This window comes from Vombatus ursinus, unplaced genomic scaffold (genome assembly GCF_900497805.2).
Source record: "Vombatus ursinus unplaced genomic scaffold, bare-nosed wombat genome assembly UNPS02014772.1, whole genome shotgun sequence".
Classification (NCBI taxonomy): Eukaryota; Metazoa; Chordata; class Mammalia; order Diprotodontia; family Vombatidae; genus Vombatus; species Vombatus ursinus.
In genome coordinates, this window is record NW_020954550.1 from 38001859 (window position 1) to 38020435 (window position 18577).

The 18577-nt window shown below is 37.4% G+C and overlaps 1 protein-coding gene across 2 annotated transcripts in view; it reads right to left on the reverse strand.

Moving 5' to 3' along the window:
• NIPBL (NIPBL, cohesin loading factor) overlaps positions 1 to 16862 on the reverse strand; it is a 261926-nt gene extending 245064 nt beyond the window's left edge. Inside the window, exon 1 of one of the 2 annotated variants that reach the window (XM_027863621.1) lies at positions 16538 to 16861. The gene's annotated coding sequence lies outside the window, so the exon portion shown is untranslated. Of the gene's footprint in view, positions 1 to 16537 lie in introns of both variants that reach the window. The other variant, XM_027863622.1, reaches the window with a different exon arrangement.
• Positions 16863 to 18577: the final 1715 nt, after the last annotated feature.

Genomic DNA, 18577 nt, shown 5'->3' on the forward strand with positions numbered 1-18577 from the left:
ATTTGTTAAGTACTTTAAAAGTTAAGACAATGTGAAAAAGTTTTAATTCACTAACAAAACCAAATAGTTACTTTTTCCCACTGAACCAAACAAGTTTTCAAAGAATCAGAATACACCCAAAATAAATGTCAATCGACAAGTTAAGATTATATAAGGGCTGACAAATGTTGGTAGCACTATGCCCTTCCACAAGTCCACTTTTTCTGTATTGTCTTCTCTTTCTCCCCTTTCCTCTTACACCCTCTAACATCATATTGGTTCTTCTTTATCCTGCAGATGCCTTATGCCTTCCAGAAACACCCTTAGACATTTACTCCAGGTTAATGTAAGTATGGGCTAAAAAATTACTGACAAAGATGATTTAGTTTTCTATTAATCTAGACACTATAAATGCTTTCCTCATAGCAGCCAGATTACAACCCAAGTATTTAAAGCCTAAGCTAAAAACCAGTTAGCACAGATGAGAATGTTGCCATAATGCAATTAATAGCTTTTTTCTTTTTAGCTCTCTACTCTGGCTCCTTACTTGGTATGTATACATTATTCTTTCATCCGTCAGGCCTGATATAATGCAGGAGTAGCACTGGGCGAGTGGGGGGGGGGTTGAAAGGGAGGGAGAAAAAGCACTATCTACAAAGTGCGGTTAATATGCAGTAGTAAGGAAGACGCTACCAAGAGTGAGTCAAAGCAAGACATGGAAAATTCAAAACTGAAGAACACAGAATGAACTCAGTGTACAAAAGTGCTACGTGAAAGGTGACAAGAAACTTGAGATTTTACCATCTAAACCACTTCAAATCAGTTTAGACTTTAGATCAGAACACTGGACAAATATTTCAATTCAACCAACATTTGTAACACCTAATGTATGCAAAACATTGTGCTGAGGCAGTGGAAGACATAATTTCTGATAGACCCTGCTTTCATGGAACTTACATTTTAATAGTCTGATGGGTGTATGACACATACACAAATAACTGTAATTTATCTGATAGATGTATAAGGGAGATGCTATGTGCTATGTGAGAAAGAGGCACTGGGATGGGCACACAATGGTCATAAGTAAGGAGATCAGTGAAAGCAGTACTTGAATAGGGCTTTAGAGGAGGGGTATCCTCTAGCCCCATCCCTATCCTAAGTCACATAATTCATATATGCTTATTGCATGAACAAATGCATAAAGGTGAGAAAGTACAGAGCTCATGGATGTGGGAGGGCTGAACTGAGTAAATTAGTTAAATGACAGGATGACAACAGGCTGTGGATGACAAAGCCAGGTTAAGGACTTTGAACTTGATTCTTCAGCCAACAGGAAGCAACTGGAAGGTTTTAAACAGAGGAGTAACATAACCAGATCTATGCATAAACAAGATTAGTCTGACAAGGGTATGAAGGATGGACTAGGAGAGAAAAGGCAACATGCAATTACTATGTACAAAACATGGTTTGAGTATTGGTTAGGGACTGAATCTGTGATTTCATTGCTCTAAGAACTATCAGAAGAAATGCCTGCACTCATCCATTGAACTGCAAGTAAGTATAATTTAAGGCAGGGTCCCCTTGCCCTCCAGGAACTTATAACCTTGTTTGGGAGATGAGACATACACAGGAGAAAAGCTAAAAAATACAATAAAGACAAAATCAAGAGAACGCTAGAAAATATCACACGGTAGTATATGATTAATTGCCAAATGAACTGGAGTGAGAGTAAAAATGATCATATATTCCAAGGGTTACGAAAGGGGAGAGATCACTCCGGCTTGAAGTGGCTCTGAGAGAGTTCCAGGAGGAGAGGTCTGAGCTGTATTAAAGGCTAGGCAGAGGAAAAAGTAATAACTGCAAGGGTATAAACATGGAGAGAACACAAAACATGTTTGGGGTACACTGAGTAGTTATCAAACTACTGAGCCAATAATCAAATCATCATCCTAGAACCAAATTAAAGTTGTAGGGTAACACCTTTGGAGACAGGACATATGAATTATCTGGATTATTGTGAAGCTTTTAATATATGGCTATATTGTGGGGAGCATAGTTTGACTTGGGGACATATCTAAGTTACGATGAAATTCTACTATAATTCAATCCCAAATGAACTTGAGCTGATTTCACCTAATTATTCTCTGCTTTTTTTTTTTTAAGTGAGGCAATTGGGGTTAAGTGGCTTGCCCAGGGTCACCAAGCTAGTACGTGTCAAGTGTCGGAGGCCGAATTTGAACTCAGGTCCTTCTGACTCCAAAGCCAGTGCTCTATCCACTGCTCCACTTAGCTGCTCCATATTCTCTGCTTTTTATAAAAGTTTCCTTACAAAAAAATAAGTATATCTCAAATTCTCAGATTTTTATTTGACGAAAGATTTTACAAAAGAAATATTTTCAGAAAACCTTATGAGAGGCAGATAGTGCTATATATTTCACACATAAATGCAATAATTTTACTTAAGAGAAATCCCAAAAGCTACAGATAGTGAAACTTCCCAAAAACACAGCATTCTGTCAGCAGCTAGGATATAGGACACTTATATCCTAGCTTTTCCTTATTCATGAAAAAATTTCATCCTAAATATTACCCCTCAATTTTGATTTGCTTCCCCTTGTTAGGTATCCTTAACAGCTTACAACTTCATATTATTTTAGATTAACTTATTTTTGGCTAAAACAATTTCTGATGCCACATAAGTATTCTTAGAAATGATACCTGTCAAACACTTTTTCCTATTTTGTTTAAAAGTGTATCTGCAAAATACGTAAATGACCTACCTATGACCAAAGTGACAAAAGTAATTTATCAAAAGTCACTTTAAGATTAATCCTGAAATGAACAGCTAGAAAAAACATAATCTATACAAGATAAAAAGTGTTAAAAAATGATAGAACATTAATCATAACTGTACATATTCTGGAATATTTCTATTACTCCACAAAGAAGTAATGCTGATAGCTTCAGGTAATTTAAGCAAAGTTAAGTTGTTTTAATAGCTTCTTTAATATTTCTTTTAACATTAAGTCAGTAATGCTCGGAAAAAGGCCTTCTAAAAGCAACCTTGAAGATATGGTTCTCAAAAGTTTATCAAATAAAATTTACTTCTAGAATAAGGTCTACAGGTTTAGAAATGGCACATCAATTTCTTATTAATTTGAAACCTGAATCTACTTATCTTTTGAGTTTTAGGTCTCTATTCCCATGTTAATGCGCTTAGCTACGCTAGGCGGTCATGGAAAAACTGACAAGTAATCTTGGCCACTACTATTGATTGTTATTTGGTAATATAGGTATCCCATTGCTTTACTGAGCAGATATATTATCTGCAATAAAATTATCTGGGAAAACAATTTGCATAAAACAAATCCCACTGTCCCTATTGATTTATATAAAATTAGATGACTTTTTTCCATTGAAAGAGTAGTGGTTATTCCCTGGACAAATCAGATGTAGCAGAAATCAGAATTTTCTATCTACTCAATCTTATAACCCATCGAGCAGCATATTTTTCCTTTAAAAGCACTTCTTGTCTCTAGAATCTTCTATCTCCTGAAAACCAGGCAACAGAGAATTTTCCTGTTTTCTGAGTCCCTGACTATACCTGCTCCCTTCTTCTTATCTGGATATTTATTTATTGCGCTATTAGAGCCAACACATTGATTAAAAAAAAAAAAGGCAGGAAACTTCTGGGCCTAGGTGTATCCAACCTAATGTACTCTAGATTAAAAGTTCTTAACTTTGCAGAGGAATAAGCATTTATACAGTGCCTACTATCAGTCAGGCACTGTGCTAGGCATTTTGTTTTTTGTTTGTTTTTGCTTTTTGGTGAGGCAATCGGGGTTAAGTGACTTGCTCGGGTTCACAGAGCTAGTAAGTGTCAAGTGTCTGAGGCCACATTTGAACTCGGGTCCTACTGACTCCAAGGCTCTATCCACTGCGCCACCTTGCTGCCCCAATGTGCTATGCATTTTGATAAGAATTTCATTTGCTTATTTTGAGGCACCTCATGATTATCATAGGATGACAGACTTAGAACTGGAAGGGACTACATCTCAGACATCATTTAGTCCAGTCACCTCATTTTATGGATGAAAAAATAAGACCCAGGAAGGTGAAGGGACCTGCTACAGGATCACTTTGGTAATAAACTGTAGCCAGCATTTGAACCCAGGTCCTCTTACTTCAAACCCAACAGTTTTCCCTATATACCACATTGCCTCTCAGTCCTATAAATTCCAAATCTGACATATAAATCTTATATAAAAGGGGAAACCTGTACATACTACTTCTCATAATGGGAAAAAAATGGAGAGAATTAATAGTTAGTTGAATTATCAAAGCATTTATAGAGTACATTATTTTTTTCCTGACTTACTGCTAGGGAAAAATAAGAACATCTTTAACATCTTAAGATACTCAGCGCGCTAAGTTCTATCTTGGTGCTGTCACTAACCTGGTTGTATCATTTGAAAATTTTCTTAGTGTTTAAGCACACTGATCAGAATCCTGAGGCCAGTGAAATGGCATGTTTGTCCTAAAACCTGATGACACATACAGGATGAAACAAGATAGTACAGAAATAACTGAAGTGCACAAAAACCCCACTTAATTAGTCCTTCCCCTACTTTAATTGGGCTATCTGAACTATTCACATTATTATTTTTTTTGTTACGAATTCTAGATAGAATGAAAATCCTTACAGAATTTTTAGAAGTTTTTATTTTCAGAATTCTAGCACCTACTAAAGTACTATGATTATCAGTGCCTTCTAAGGAAAATACTCTCTGAGGAAAACAAAACAACAACAACAACAAAAACAAACAAAGAAACAAACAACTGCATACTGTTCTAAGGAAGAAAGAATCAAAAAGTTACACAAGACCACATACAACATTACCAAGTGCAGACTTTCTGAACTTACAGGCAACGCACTCAATACCTGCTATAACACTTGACTATTGCTACCAAAAAAATTGACAGGCCTATCTAAAAGATGGTACCACATTCTACCTGTGTTCCTTCTTTGGTTTTCTGTTTTCTACAATGAAAGTGAAGGTGTCTTCAACTCTATCCCCTGCACTCTCTGGCTGCCAAGCCCTCCATTTCCTCATCTGTAAAATGAGGCCCAGGGAGATTCTGTGACTTGCCTAAGGTTACATAGGTCTAGTAAGCCCCAGAGGTGGGATCTGAATCCACATTCTTTGACTCCAAAGTCAATGCTCTTTCCACTGTACCATACAATCCCACAATGGGTATCTTCCACTGCAACAATAAACACAGTTGATGAGACTATTTCTCCCTGTTTAATGTCTCATTTTATATCAAAAATCAGAAAATCAAATAGTTTTCGCTGTTGTTACACCAAGGAATCCTGTATAGGCTTAATATATCAATGTGAGACACCGTGTTGGAGAAAAACCTTTAAGGTATTTTGTTCTATCCATCAAATGTTTTTATGGTCAACAAACAATAAAGCACAGTGGGATCTTGTAGTCTCTCTACCTTTCAATCAGCTATGTGACTATAAAGATGTAGTCTTCTACAGAATTTCATTTGCAAAAGCCCACCACTTCTTATGCAAATTCTCATAGATATATAATTTCTTATAGACTATCTTGGACAATTAATGCAAGTGGATAGTGAAATGGGTCCAGAAATAAATAGAAGAAAGAGCGGGCTGGGTTGCATTTGAGAAAGGATGCGTTCTTTCAGTGATCCCAAACTTCTTCCTGAAGCAAAATCTCACCTTTTAAATGTCAAAATTCTTCCAGTGGTGCTATTTGGTTACAAATTCTGAAATACAATATTCTCCAAAGAATAAGAATTAAAATTCCAGGTCACCCTTAGGACAATGGAGATAAGTATGATGGGTGAAATAGGCTGGGGCAAATTATGAACAATGAATTGTGTGCCTGATGCAATGTAAAAAACATCAAAGAAACATATGCAAAGAAAAGCGAATGGACCAGTCAAGTAGTGAACGTAAAGGATAGTTTTCACTACTTGGCCAATGTACTATTCTACTATCCATGAAAAGTCAAGAAAGATGATCCTCAACAGGTTGGGCAGAATTCCACACCCACAAAATCACAAATAAAATAAAGACTACTTCATTTATAGTACTCTTCATTCTGATCTTTTTAATTTATTCATTCAAACTTTACCACATTTTTTCTCCCTCTCTATATATGGCTGATGGACTACCTTAATTTCATTAAATACCATTTCTCTTCTCTTATTAACTAGGGTTAATAGGGAGGTGCAAGTCATGTCTTTACCTCTCCCTTCTCTGAATTTCTATTTTATTTAGTGGGGGCAGTACAGTGTGATGGAAAGAATACTGGAAATTAGGAACAAGTTCCTGTTCTGCAGCTAACTAGTTGTGTGACCTGAACTAGTTGTGTGACCTTGGGTAAGTCACTTCACTCATTTCATAGCAGTATTTCTAACAGCACAGGACCAGAAACAAAACAGATGCCCACAGATTAGAAATGAAATTAGAAATAGGCAATTTTATTGACTAAAAAAATGTAATGGAATATTTACTTCACCCTAAGAAATGATCAATATGAAGAAGCATGAGAAGATTTGTATGAACTAATGTAAAGTGATGTTAAGTAGAACCATGAATATATACAAGGACAAATGTAACTAGGAAAAAGAAGCACTGAACTGCAACTATAATGACCAAGCTCGGATACAGAAAAGAGATAAGAAAATGCATCTTTTTCTTTGCAGAGATGAGTAATTATGAAGGTGGTACTATACATACTTTGTCAGTTAGATTGATGTATTAGTTAATTTTGCTGAGTCCCCCCCCTTTTTTTTACAAATGACAGCTAGGGGGTAGGATGGGGTGGAGGGAAGGATATATTCAGAAACAAAGGTATTATAAAAATAAAAAATATCAATACAATTTTTAAAAAATTACCCTTGTAACCCTATGAGTCAACTCCAATGGCTTCAATAAGAAGTTTGTCATTGTGGGCAGAATGCTGGACATTTAATTAGAAAGACCTGGAACTGAATTCCAATTCAGACTCTTACTAGCTGTGACACCCAGCACAAGTCTTTTAACTCCTAACTAAGCTGGTATACACATCTGTGAAGTGAAGATAAGTAACAGCACCTATTTCAGAAGGTTGTGTGTGAGGATCAAATAAGAAAATGTATGTAAAGCACTTTGTAAACATTAAAGCACTACACAGATGCTAGCTATTATTATCAGGCACTGTGCTTTAAAAAACTCATTTCAAAAAGTTTATGTTGTTTGCTGACACTGTACACAATGTATGTACTCTTCCAAAGATGGTAAGAAAGCTTCTGAGACCCATCTTCCTTGAGGATTTGGATTTATCCATGGCTCAGAACAAATACAAAATGGTTAATTTTGCACTCATAGTTTCCACAATTATACAAACAATCAGACCATCGATTAGTCTCATCAAGTTTTTTTTTTAACCCTGGAACACTAGAACTATTACTAGGCTTTAAAATTCTGTATTTCACAACATAACTGTAGCCACCACATAAATGTCACACCCTGTGGTCAGGTTTTTTCCCCCAGTCCAAAATTGTTTTATAACCTTTCATCATGTAATCGTCGCATGGTATAATTCTGTTCATCAGGCCGCTTAAAAGGTAAACAGAGCAGCAATGTATTCACCAGTGGCATAAGGATACACATTCATCTCAGGCATTGCAAGCCACAAGCCTAGAATTCTCAGCACACACACATTGTCAGTACTCAATTTTAACATATATTCATGAGTATTCCGTGCATCCTAATCTTCCACCAAAGACAGTAATAAATGATTTTTTAAGCAATACTGGCACAATTTAAAACAAACAAGCTTCACATAATGGTTGCACCCTACCCCCTTCTGGGGCAAAAATTAGCATAAAATCTGTGATGATTATGCAGTAAAATATGGCAATTAAAGACTAAAAAAAATTTTTTTTGTTCTATAAATATTCCCTGATCTTGAACTAGGCTTCAATCTTTTGGATTCAGTATACTTATGTCACTTACTATGTGACTTTGGATAAGTTACCTCACCCTCCTGCCTCAATTTCCTCACTTGTAACGTGGGTGCTGGACGAGAAGGCCTCTCAGGTCTCTTCCACCTTTATACCTATAATTCTATGGGCTCAGCTCCAAGGAATAAGAAAGATCCAATTTTCTCTTTTCCTAACCTTAACTCTGGTCCTTCTTGACTTGAAACAATCTGTATAAGATTTTTCCCAGAAAGAAGAGAACACTAGTCAAATATGGATATGGTGCCCTACCAAGCACTTTGCATACATTAACATGCCTGATCTTCAAAATAACCTGGTAAGGCAGGAGATATAAGCCCTATAGAGATAAGGAAAATGAGGATAAAAGGGTTTTTTCTTTTTTTGGTTATTTGCCTGTAGTAACAAGGCATCACATTGTTCTTTTCTACTAAAAATCATTGCCATGTGTCCTATTCCCCTAGTAGTTGGTGAATTTCAATAGAGCAGAAGAGTTGCCATGTCCAAACTTTCTGCCCCCCAACAGCCAACAAACACTGAGTGCCTGAGCACACAACAGGTACTTAATACATGTTTGCTGAAGTGAACTAACCCAATAATCTTAATGATTCTACAGAGGAGTTTTAGCCCAATTTGTATGTTAAGATTTCAGAACATTTTAAACTTCTGTAAGTTTCATCTTTTATTTGGAACTATGTACAAAGCAGTTTAAAAATCAGCCTCTCATCCTCCTAATGGCATCCCCCGGATCCAAAACCCCTCAAAACCAGAAGCCACATCCTTTCAAAAAAAAAGAAAAAAAAGGATGGCAGAAAAGAGATGAAAAAAATTTTCCAAATTCAAATGCGTATTTCATAAATATCTCTTAGGAACTTTAAATATCTTATGTTTGTACAGCAAAGATATTAATTTCTTAATAATTTTCCCCCAAAACAGATAGAATAAAGCTAACTTTAGCATTGCTCAACACTAGTTAATTTCAACCTCCAGGTTTTAAGTTGCAAGAAAAAGTATTACTTTGCTCAGGCATAAGCAATCAGTTTCTTTCACATGAGTCAGGTAAAAAAAAAAAAGTGTGGGAGTATAGAAAGACTATGTCTAATTTAAAGCCATGCATTGTAGTTATAACCTGATTATAGTTGAGGGAAAACTGTGAATCATATATAACTACATTAAAACGATCAACTTACTTGGGTGAATAGTGACGGCAAATCCACAGGTATATTAAACAAAGTGCTAATGGCACATTTAAACACACTGAAAGAGTTATGGTTTTAGGAAAAGGTACTGATCTATCTCCTTCTTAGGATTATATGGAAAGATATTTTTGTTTTACAAATAATAGATCAGCTATAAGTACAAAGACTAAAACATAATTTAAATTTAATTACATGTATTAATAACAAGATATTAGATTTAAATTTTATTTTAATGACACTTTCTTTTGACACTGCTGACCATACACACAGTCATTCTCTTGTATAAATAACCACAAAACAGCCTAGTACATGTGATTTTATAGTGGTTAACATACAGTGTTACAAAACTATCGAAAACCAATATGAACATGCATTTAATCTAAACAAAATGACCAAGAGTCAACTCTGACCAAAAAAACACACCAATATTTCATAATTACCTCACATTTCAGTGCCTGGCACATAGTTAAGTGCTTAACAAATGCTTGTTGATTGGCTTCATAATTGCTCAGAAATGAAAAGTTAAATTTAAATTAATATCCCAGTTGCTGTTAACTTCAATGAATTATTTTCAATGATTAAAGTTAAATTTTATTTTTTACTGACATAAGTTTTTTTGTCCACAAAAGAAATGGATTCAGTCAAAAAAAATTTTTAAGTATATAAAAGAACACTTTAAAGATGCAGTACTTCTGTTTTAAAAGAATCTTTAAATCACCTAAGTTTACATATGTAAAATATCAAAGCCAATAATAGCCTATACAAATCATTAGCTGAAAATTCAATATATTCTATAAAAAATTGTGAAAGAAAAGGATGAATCTTAATTTGACTGTTTAACACTTCTGTAAATAAGAAATATCTAGAGAAGTGCACTAAATATCACAAGTTCCTAACATGTTAGGGCTGGAAGGGACCTTAGAAATCATCTAGTCCAACACCCTCATTTTTTAGATGCAAAAACTCAGGTCCACATAAGCATATGATTTACTCAAAGTTATACAGCAAAAGTAGATGGCAGAGCTGAAACCAGAGCTAGGATGTCCAGATTCCTAGTTGAAATACTAAGTTATTTCAAACAAAACAGGGGCTTTATAAATTTTCCTAATTGAGCTGTTATCTTTTTGTTGCCATTGTTAGTTGTTTTTCAGTCACGTCTGACTCTTTGATCCCTTTTGGGGTTTTCTTGATGGAGATACTGGAGTAGTTTGCCATTTCTTTTTCCAGCTCATTTTACAGATGAGGAAACTAAGGCTAACAGGGTTAAGGGACTTGGCCAGGGTCACACAGCTACTCAGTGTTTGAGGCCAGATCTGAACTCAGGAAGAGGAAATTCCAGACTCTAGGTCCTTGCACTCTACACACTGCACCACCTAGCCCAAGATGTTACATAGGATATATATTTGTGTATATATGGATCTGAAATCAAACATAATATTGCCCACAACTTAAATGCATGTTTGCATATATGCTCTTATTTATGAGGCATAACTATAAAGTAGTGAAACATTTTATTTTTAAGTAAACATACTAGAACTGGCTCTGAATAAATTGGGGATTCACCATCATTGAAGATAATCAAAAGAATGTTACACAGCTTCTAAAGGCAATTTCAAAAGGGTAATGACAGTATTAACTGAGAAAAGTCTTTTGCCTCTCAAGGTGACTCTTTTCAAGAGGACAGCATTTTGTTTTAAGTTAAAGTTTGGTGTTGCTTTTTAAACTGCTATTTTACAGTCATACATCTTAAGGGTACTGATCTTGGGCAATTCACTTAAAGAAAGTTTATCGGTAAAATGAGGAGGAAGACAAGACAACAATCCTTAAAATCCCTTCTAGTTCTAATATTCTGTGATGATTCTATGCTGTCATACAATTATAAATAAAACAAAGTTTAATGAAGTTTGGTTTGTCTCTCTCACGTAAGGAAGTCCAAATCTACTCTATTAGTTCCAATCTATTTCTAATAATCTGGCCTCAGACACTTACTAGCTATATAACCCTGGGCAAGTCATTTAACCCTGTTTGGCTCAGTTTCCTCATCTGTAAAATGAGCTGGAGAAGGAAATGGCAAACTACTCCAACATATTTGCAGAGAAAACTCCAACTGGAGTCACTGAAGAGTTGGGCATGATTGAAGTAACTCAACAACAAAAACAATTTCTAATAAGTGTATCATTTGGAAAAAGTAAAGAAATCACATATTTTACAAGTCCAAGTTTAAAACGCAACATTTTATAACCAAGTTAGTGTCAGAAATACTGATATTTAAAATACCTATCTAATTTTCTTCAGTTCAATTTAATTGTCCCTATACACAATTTTTCTTTTTAATACAACTACACAATCAATTTACTAAGAAAATAATAATTATAGGTTCTTCCACTTTCTTTTGCTTTTAATGTTATTCTATAAAACTTTAAACTTTATCAGAAAATGGCTAATTCCTTCAATACTTAAATTTGGAAAATACAAGCAATGTTTAAAAACACTATACTAAAAATACATAAATGGCAAAATCCAATGACTTTAAATTTACTTCAAGTTGGTCTCCAGCATATTGATATACAAATTATAAGTTAAAGGCAACTATGACTTTAGTCCTTTCAACTTCTGGGGAAAATTTCTGACTATATAAAAACATAGTTAAAAATATAATTCTGATCTAAGATGAAAACATCATTCAAAAGCTTTTTTTCATTCAACTGTAAAGACTAGAAACACTTAAAGTTACATGCTGACAATTTTAAAAATACAATCATTACACAAAAAATTTCAGGAGAAAGGAATGCTTCATTTAAAGTAGCTCTTTCCTTTATTTTCCACAAGATCAACATATTTAAATAAGCCTACCAAAAAAACCTCTCAAATCATGACTCAGGAGACAAAAATACAGGTTTTATATTGTGTTTTACCTTTTTTTGTAACAGATTGGAAAAATCGCAAAGAACAGTAAGATTATAGTTAATCCATGGATAGGGTAGTCAGTGCCAGGACCCAAGAATTCCTTTTCTGAGCTCACACCCCTCTTACAGCATCACAATCTAGGGGCTAACAATTGCTTATTCTCCCATTGACTCATTGCATGTATTTGGGCAAGTCATTAGGCTTCTATGAATGTCCATTTCCCAACCAAATGTGAAAATAATGCTGATCATTTTTGTCACAGAGATATAATGAGAATACCTATAAAAGGCTTTTTGGTTATCCTGGGAAAAGTCTTTTAAAAAACCCCCAAATTTTTTCTATAGTAAACTACAGAAAAAGAATGCACAAGAAAATGGTTTACCAAAGGTTTATAATACAGTGTACTAAGACGAAATCTTTTGTTATGATTAAATCTTTATTCTTGGCTTATAGTTTGACATTTTTCTAATAATTTTTAGTGTTTACATCATTCTCCTAAGTTTATTGTAAATTTGAGTGCAGTGAACAATGTTAAGAAAAATTGAATATTTACTTTTATCCTATTTCTATATTTAAAGACAATTCAACATTTGTTTTACCCTATTTTTGTATTTAAAGGTAATGCTAGATTTAAAACTTTTTCACATGGGCTGTGGTTTCAAATATTTACCTCATTCAACCTCTGTGTTAAGTTTTCAGAAATTACATTCAAAGGTTTCCAGGAAGAATTCTTGTCTATGACAGACCTTCCAATCAAGTCATTGTAAATGAAATCTCATGTAAGTAATTTTATTGATTACATAAAGAATAGGTTTTTTCCTTCTAAGTAATATCAAAAAAGGTTAAAGCAAAATCAGATTCAAATGTGTAGTTTTTATATACCAATGTATTCATTTTTTACAAAATATTCCTAGGGGAAATATATTAAAGAGTGTATCAAAATTCAATACATGAGTTTAAATTAAATGTTTCTGTAAACTTTGTCAGGAAACAGTGTCAAATATGACTTTCTTTAGGGAAATGTAAAAGCCCTAAGAAATAAAGAGATTAGTTGGACTGATATTATTAATTGAGTTGGATTTCGTTTTGTTTTTTTACTTTTCTCCAAGTTAAGAAAATTTCCATTTTAGAATAGTATGACTACAACTTTTAAAGACTAATTACTTAGGAAAGACAATACCCAAAATAGTTCTACTGGACTCTATCCAATACAGCAAAGAAAAATGACCATTATGTTAGGGGATGTGGAAAAATCAGTCTTGCCCTCAAGAGCTTACACTCTGGGGTGTTGATGAAGGAAGGAATACAACATGCTCCCCTTTTAGTTAAGGTAAGTACAGTTGTATGTGATAATTGCACTTATAGGGTATCAGGGTATCAGGGTATCAGGAAAGGCTTCCAACAGGAGATGGCAAAGGAAATGAGCTATAATAGGGATTTTAAAACTTTCGCTTTCCAGTTCTAAAAAGAACAAATAAAATTATGCATTCTTTAATAAAATTCATATTTAATTTCCAACTTTAAGATGTCCCTTAACATATATACCATATCATAAAAAAATTCCCTTAACTTTTTTACTGTTACAAATTTTGCCAAGGCACAAAAAACAAAAATGTCATACCATACTTAGTGACTCAGATATTGAAAATTATTAACTACTTAAGTTTTAACCCTAATCTGAAGTATTCTCTGATTCTACAATCTGCTTTTAAGAGTTATTATAAATTGATTAATATGAATACTCATTAGCAAAAACAAAACAACAACAAACCCTGAACCTAACCCTATTAAATAAATTTGAGATTTTTGGTGTACGGAAAAACTTTTCAGGACTTTCCTACTTTCCCAATATACAACTGAGGTGCAGAAGACAAGAACTGCCCATGTTATCTTTTTCTCGGAGGATCTTAAAAAATTTGGAGAACATAGCCTTGTCTTTGTTTACATCTAAACACTAATACACTTAAATGATTAGGTGAAGGTTAGTTTCCTAACAAATAGGATTTGGGGAAAAAGGAATAAACAATATATTCAAAAGCTCTGGGAGAAAAAGTTCATTTTAAAAATTGTTTTCAAATTCAGGGAAAAAAAACCCTGAAAAAGAGAAGTTTAATTATTCACTTAATATGCAAAAAAAAATTTTCCTCAATATTTCAGAGATAAGCTAACAACTAATCCGTGATTTTGCTTATAACTTAGCAATTAAATACAGAAAATCAAAATGAATTCCTAAAATGGGAAACAGAGTCTCAGAAAGAAAAATTGTATATTGAACATCTAACACTGCAATTTAAACTTTTTTTTAATCGATGAGAAAACTTCTCTAAACCACTGTAAAACAAATAGAAGGGACAGTGTGTCGCTTTCTGATGATGAAAACTAACCAAGTACAACTATTTTTTTCCACAGTCCTCTGCTGTAAACTAGAGAAGTCTCTGATCCAAAAGTGAAACAGCTGTTCAATTAAAGTAATAAAGACTTCTATAGGAGCATATATGGTTCATTTTGTAATTTATGCAATAGTCGGTTTGGTGTGCGTGTGTGTGCGTGCGTGCGTGTGTGCGTGTGTGTGTTTTAAAGACCTGCTTTCTCAGAATGTGAAATGTTGCTCCCTCCCCTTTCTCCTGCTCCTCCCCTACCCCCACCCCCACCCCCACCCCAAGCAGGCCTGAGGCCCTGTTGCAAACAGTGTCTAACAGGAGCAGGCAGCACAAAGACAGGAATGGGAGATTAGTGGGAGGGAGGGAGGCCGGGATTGGGGCTCAGCAGGAGCTTCAGGCTTTTTAAAATTCAAACTGCTCCCTGACCAATACAAATCACGGACACGCTACTGACTACTACACGGATTTATAGCATTAAAAACATGCCTAGTACGTGACAGCTATATTAACTTGACCCTTTTAAACATTTATCTGAACGTTTATAGACATTATAGTAGAGCTCAATGCAAGACCCTAAACTCAAAAATAATCTCCAGAAAAGTTACTAATTCGACAGTGACAATGGTAATTTAATAAGGCTACAAAAAAATCTTTTTGAACCAGTGTTAACACCAACTAACAAACTTAAGGGAAATGTTAAGCAATGTTGCTCCTTAACGACTTGAACATTTTTTTAAACATATGAAACAAAAGTATCAAAACAGTATAATCCAGGTAAGCATTGCTTTCCATGCAATTTCTATGAATAAAGTTTCTTTAATTTAAGTTCAAAAACTTGCATTTCCAGTTCAATCACACACTACTACTTAACAATTCACTTACACAAAAAGTGGAATTTGTTAAGAACTGATACTCTTCTCCAGCCATTTACGGATACATTTGACCTATTAAAATGACACCTCTCTCATTACACAGTCAAACATCATGGGCACAAACAGCCAATGACAATCCTGAGACCTCAAAAAGATCTACCCTGACATGAAAGGATAACACCTTCTACATTCTTTACCTCAGGGATGTTAAACATAACTTAACTTACATCCTTTTAAATCCTCCTCTTTTATCTCCACCTCTTAATACTATCACATTTCCCACAATATTTATCATCTGTTTTTCGCCCCTCCACTTCCAGGTAAAGAAGTACCCCAAAGTAATAAAGTATTCCATTTATAAAACGCTCTTTAAAACTTCTTAAATTATTCATACAATACGTACTGACAGGGTATACCTGTCAACAACTTTACACTTATCGTTGAAAAGAAGAGTGTTCAACTCTTTTAAGGAGTATATTAACTGTTTATGTCACTTTGGTTTTCTCTATCACATTCTTAAGTGACGATTTAATGCCTTTAAAAGGGGAAACGAGTCTCTATTAACTTTTGCATGCCCAAACAAGTTTTTAAAAAGGAAAATAATTACTACCGGATTCGTTTCTGGGTATTTAACATTTGTCTCACTCTAACTGAAACTACTTCCTCCCTTCACAGGGTCACTGGGGGGGAGGAGGGGGGGTTGTTTGTTTCACTGAGACCTTTCCCACTTCTCGCACCGGGAAAGTTGTAAATATAGAGCAGATCAGGGCACACTTGCTGTTAGTTGTATTGTTTCCGCCTCCTCGTCTTACTACCGCTTCTCCCTCGGCTGAGGCCTGTCACTGAGAAGCGATCGCTCCGCTCTGACCGGAGCCTCTCCTAATCCCCGAGCTCAAGTAGATTCCGCTGGCCCGCGGCCTGCGCTCTCCGCCGGGCCTACGCCTCCCCGGCCGCCCGGCAGGAACCAAATCTCCTCCGCCAAAGTCGGCGGGCAGAGAAGCTCTAAAACTGCCGCCGGCCAAGGCGCCTGCTCCCGAGTAGGACAACTCCACACTCGCTCCGCCGAGGAGACCCGGGGCTGCTGGGGACGGGAGCGGGAGGGGGAGGAGAGGAGCCCGGGACCTGGCCCCGCCGCCGCCGCCGCCGCCGCCGCCGAAAGAAAGAGAAGGAAGGAATTTACCTGGGCGAATCGGCGTTTGAATCCGTGAGGAGGCCGAGGCCGAGGCGGCTCTGGTGAGCCTATAATCCGGGCCGGGAGGGGGGGCGGCTGAGGCTCCTCTTCCGTCTCCTCCTTAGTGCAGTGAACATGTAGAGCCAGGGGGAGACCAGCCGAGAAGACAAATCGCTGCTTCTTCTTCCTCCTCCTCCTCCTTCTCCCACATAGAAACACTTACAAACACCCAACCGGGGGCCCCAGCTACCGAGGGGGCATCGCAACCGGCTCGGGAACCAATCCTCCTCTCGGTGGGGGCGTCTCTGCCTGCGGCTTGGCGGTGTCGGGCGAGTCGGTACCGAAGGAGGGAGGGGGGGGAGGGCGGGGGGGGGAAAAGGAGCCCTGTGTGTGTGTGTGTGTGTGTCTCTCGCTCGGTCTCTCCCTCTCAGAACAAAATGCCGACCGGAAGTGCAGCTGCAGGAATGACTCCCTCCACCGGCGCCAAACACCAACAACCTCCCCCTCTCCCCCACTCCACTTCCGCCACTGCCGCCGCCCGCCCGCCAGCCCGCTGCCGCCGCCGCTGCTACTACTACTACTCCAGTCCCCCTGCCCGCTGCCAGTATCCCTCGTCGCTGCTCGTGCCGCCGCCGCCGCGGTGCAGCTGCAGCCTGGGCCGGCGGCTTCGGCGGCGGCAGGATCAGGCTTCCCTCCGGCGGCGGCGGCAACGACGACTGCTCCTCCTCCTCTCTTCAGCCTCTGCCTCGCTCCCTCCTCTTCCTTCTCCTCCCGCCGCCTCCGCCGCCGCCGCCGCTCCTGCTGCTGCTCCTGCTCCTGCTGCTGCTGCTGCTGTTCTGGGTGGGGTGTGGATTTTGCCCTTTATTGTAGGTATTGCCGAGTTGTATTTTCGAGGGCCTAGGACCCGGCCGGTTACTTTCGCTCTCGTTCTTGTCTTTCTTTTCTTAGGGGAAAATGAGAAGACCTCAGCTTCGGGCGTCGTCGGGCTTCCCGCGAAGGTGACCAAAGGAAGGTTTTGGGGTGGCTTCCCTTCCAAACACCCCCCCCCCCACACACACTTTTCCGGGGAGGGACTTAAGGGCCCGGGACACTGGAAGGCTGAAGAGGATGGTTGTGTGCCCCGGCTTCTCCCCAGGTTTAGGGAATGCTGCTCGTGGGTGGCCACGTTTTGGACACCCGCGATTCGATTGGATTTTCAGGTGATGTCCTCGCGACTAGGTGGCAGTGCCACTCTTTACTTTTGACGGTGCTGACTTTATGCATCCATATGCATATTTGTATATATGCACACCTTTTGTTTTGATGGAATAATAGGACAACACAAAGTGAAGGAAGCTTCAGCGCTGGATACTGAAATACTTCTTGGCATTCTTGGCATTCTTGCCTCTGGAAACCCACCAGTCTCTCCCGTTGTCTGCCACTCTTTTCAAATGTTAGGGTTTTGTTTTGTTTTGTTTTTCACTGCTGGGGAAATGGGTTTGTGGGCAATGCTATACCAGGGAAGTAAGAAAATATTCAGATATCATTTCTCTTCTTTTCTCCCACCTGGATGTAACTGGACCTAAGTTAGCTTCGTGTGCATTAAGGTATTTTGTGCGCTACATTTATACATCCCTCTCAGGGCTAGATGGAGCTGTTGTGTGCTGGGGGGGAGATGCCAGAGGAGAAGCTGCAGCTGCCTCGGAGCCAGCAGTGAGGTGCTTCTTCAGTTTTACGTTGCTTTTGTCTGTAAGACAATGTGTCTGTGATGCAACAGGTTTTAAACTCCTTTTCTGAAGTGAACGCTGAGAAAGAACCCATACGGGACCGGAGGATTAAACAGTTGTTAGTTAATTGAATTACTCTTTAGATTTCATTTTAAGACTGTACCTTGTTTCCAGTTCTTTAAACTGTAACAAATGAAGTAACTCCCTTAACTTGAACAATCCTTCCTCCCTTTTTCTCATCCTGTTTCTTGAGTGATACTTGTTACAATGCTCTTCAGTTTATTTGTTCAAAGGGAGGAAAATCTTTACTTCAAAAGCAGTACAGTAGTTGAATGATTAATTT